The sequence below is a fragment of the Bufo bufo genome, chromosome 3 (assembly GCF_905171765.1).
Source record: "Bufo bufo chromosome 3, aBufBuf1.1, whole genome shotgun sequence".
Classification (NCBI taxonomy): Eukaryota; Metazoa; Chordata; class Amphibia; order Anura; family Bufonidae; genus Bufo; species Bufo bufo.
This window is the reverse complement of record NC_053391.1, coordinates 593,212,230-593,215,969: the sequence shown is the minus strand read 5'-3', so window position 1 is coordinate 593,215,969 and position 3,740 is coordinate 593,212,230. Positions and strand designations below refer to the sequence as shown.

The window sequence follows — 3,740 nt, the reverse complement described above, 5'->3', positions numbered from 1 at the left end:
TAAAAGTAAAAAAATAATTAGGACCTAACTGCCGTTCAGCGGTGCAGTGATATACTCTAAAGACCTGTTTGCCGTGTATTATGGCAAACTAAAAAATATTTGATCTAACATTTGGGTATTTAATCTAACAGTATGTCAAACAGAGAAGTGCCAGGCCCTGCACAGGGAAGTGGCAGAGGTCTAAATGTTTCTGGCGCAGGCAGAGGTCGCAGCAGAGTAAGGGGGCATAGCAGCAGGGGTCAAAGCGAGAGGCCTTAGCTCCCGGTTTCATCTAGCGGTTGTGTCTTGACCAGCAACCCAGCGATTCTTGAATAGCTGACTCGGTCATCCACTTCATGCCAAGTGACATCAGACACCCCCAGCCAAGAGTCGGTGGGTTCCTCTGACACGACGCTTAGTTGGCATGGCCCGGGAGCAGGTCCTGTGCCCCCACCTGTCCTGAAGCGTCATTTTCAGTTCCCTCACCGCGAAAAAGTATTAAATGCCGTAGGCTCGGCCCAGCCTACTGCCCAGCCAAGATCTGGAGGAGACATCCGCCACTTCCTCTGCTAGGCGGGCAAGTAGTGATGAGGAGAGTGGCGTGGGAGCTGGTGTTGCAAACAGTTCTGACCCAGAGACAGTTGAGGAGGACATCAGTGACATGCAGACAGTACTCGATGATGATGATGTCACTGATCGCACTTGGGAGCCGTGTGACAAAGGGGCTTCATCATCATCGGGAAAAGAGGGTGGCAGCTTGCCCATAAGCCAGCGGTGGAGCCAGCAAGTCACTAGCGTGGGCAGGAGTCAGCAGGGTGGCAGCAGTGGAAGGTCAGTAGCCAACGTGCCCAGGGTGGACCACCTACTTAGTGGCAGCCTACCTGCCCAGGAAGTAGTGGTGCAGGGGTTCAAGGAGGCAGCGACAGTAGCAGTCAGTCAGTGCGTAGTGTTGGGGGTGAAATCACCTATTCGGCGGTGTGGCAGTTTTTTGTTAAGCCGCTGGAGGAGGTGAACGTAGCCATATGTAGAATCTGTGGGCAGAAGGTGAAGCGTGGCTAGGGTGCCAATGTTGGCACCACGGCCTGCGTCAACATATGCAGCGTCACCATAAAGTGGCCTGGGAGAACCGTGGCTCTGATGTGGTGGTCCAGCCTGCTGAAGCAACCTCTGCATCACCCAGTGACGCACCCGGTTTCAGGCAGTCAAGGCTCCACCACCTCAGCCAAAGGGAGCTGTCTGTCCTTCCCATCATCTGATGGTCCTGCTCCTCCTATTCCTCGTCACTCATTCCGTCAGCAATCGTTCACCGAAGCGATTGCCAAGAGACAACAGTATGCATGCACTCATCCGACAGCACAGAAGCTGAACGTGCTCCTGTCCAATTTGCTGGTGCTGCAGTCCCTCCCTTTCCAAGTGGTGGACTCTGTACCTTTCAGAGAACTGATGGCTTGTGCCGAGCCGAGGTGGAGAGTCCCAAGCCATCATTTCTTTGCCAAAAAGGCAGTACCAGCCCTGCACAAACATGTAGAACAGAAGGTGGGCCAGTCCTTGAGCCTGTCGAGGTCTGCCAAAATGCACGGCAGTGCCGACATGTGGAGCTGTAACTACGGTCAGGGACAATACATGTCCTTTACGGCCCACTGGGTGATGTGATTCCTGCACAGCCACACCAGCAACTTGGCCAGGTGATGCCGCTTCCACCTCCACGTTGCCAAGCCGTTGGTCCAGCGACAATGTCCGCCTCTGCCTCCTCATCCTCCACAGTGTCCTCAGCTTCCACTGCAGGGGCAATTCATAGTGCCCCTCCAGCATACCACATGTGCAGAGCACGGCGGTGTCACGCTGTTCTGCACCTCATTTGCCTGGGCGAACTGAGTCATACAAGGGAGGAACTGCTCCATGTGCTTCAGCAAGAAATCGAATCCTGGCCTTCTACGCGACAACTGAAAATCAGAACCATGGTGACCGACAACGTGAAGAACATTGAGTCGGCACTGCGTCAAGGAGGGCTGAGCCATGCGCCCTGCATGGCACACGTGTTCAATCTGGTTGTCAAGAGTTTCCTGAAGTCATTCTAAAAATGGCCAGGAAACTTTGCATGCACTTCTGCCACTCATACACCGCAAAGCACACCCTCCTTGACCTGCAGCGGCAGAACGGCATCCGCCAACATAGGCTGATATGCGACATTTCCACTTGTTGGAATTTTACCCTACATATGTTGGACCTACTGTATGAACAGAGAAAGGCCATAAACGATTTCTTGATGATCCACTGATCCCCTGTGTAACTTCAATGTCAGACAGTGGCAGCTCATGCATGACACCTGCTGTTTGCTCAGGCCCTTTGAGGAGGCCACGTTATTTGTCAGTCACCAGGACTACGGGATGAACGATGTCATTCCATTGCTTCATGTCCTGGAACAAATGCTGGTATTTCTGGCTATTCAGGGGACTGGAGACGTGGCACCTAGAAAGATGGCGGCAGAGTTTGATACATTTGTCTGTCAAGATCTCTGTTTACAGTCAGTGTACGGGAACATCATTTATCGCAAGGATATGCAAACACCAACTGATGGGGTTAACCCCCAGAAGTAGGTCATCGGCACGAAGGAGCAGTCATTTTCACAGCCCGAGGTATCCTCCCGGAAACTTGACCTCTGCACGTCGATGGTCTGCATTGCGAAGCTTGTCTCAAATACAAATCCCGCAGTGCACCCCCTTGGAGGAAACTCTTTATCCGGCACAGGCTGCTTTGCTCCTTCAAAAACAATGGACTCTGTACAGCGTGACACCGATGTATAATTTCTCATACACCAGACTGAAAGAGTATTACAAGCACCTGTCTGCCCACATAGCTGCCGAGAAGCAGAAGGGTCTTGCCATTTAAGTGGGCTCAGAGCTGAACCTAAAAGCCAAATTTTCCTGTTTACCTGGACTCAAAGGAAAGGACAGAGATCCACTAGCTGTGCTCATACAGATTTCATCCAAGCCAAGCACAGAGGACCAGATTGTGTGGACAGGTTAGTTTTGCAGGACGTACACAGAGGACGATCTTGGAGGTGTTACCAAAGACATTTATCGAACTTGCCTCCCGCTCTTCCTGTATAACGGCTCTGAGGTGCTCAAGGCTATCGTAGGAACGTGGTTCCATAAAAACTTTGACTGTTGATTCGGTAATCTGGTGATCAGTTCTCAGGACCTTACGTGGCTAGCAGCGATGTGGACTGGGAATGACGTGTCTGGATCAGTGTCAGCCACAGAGTTTGTTTTCTCAGTGCCCGTCGAACCTTGCATGGACATTTCTTATGCCATCCACGCAGAGGACTAAATCAAAGGACGAGGTCACGTTGGAGGAAGTGGACAATTTATTCCAATGTCTTTACTTGCAATTCTTCAGACACTTTAGAATCCACTTATCAGCAACCCAGCTCATCAAGGTGATGGCATCTGTGGCATCAGCGCATTATAAAGGAAAAGTGAAGTTCCTCAGTAAGGACTACCTAATCCAAGTGCTGGGATTCATCACGGAGCTGGCCATCAATAACATCCAGTATTGAACACATGGACGACTCTCATCTCGGACCGTGTCCACAATGTTCGGGAACCCCCGGACGTCTTACATGTCTTAGACATGCTCCCTGCAGTGCTTACTACATGTTATACTTGAGTTATTTGGTCAGTTTTGGTCCTGTGACTGCCCAAATAAGTAAAGTGTGCAGTGATTCTAAGAGCGAATCCTGTCATCTGAATGTCATTCTG

General features: G+C 51.1%; 1 pseudogene; it reads left to right on the top strand.

The window, feature by feature from the left end:
* Nucleotides 1-2,537: 2,537 nt before the first annotated feature.
* Nucleotides 2,538-3,538, top strand: LOC120993825 (annotated as a pseudogene).
* Nucleotides 3,539-3,740: the final 202 nt, after the last annotated feature.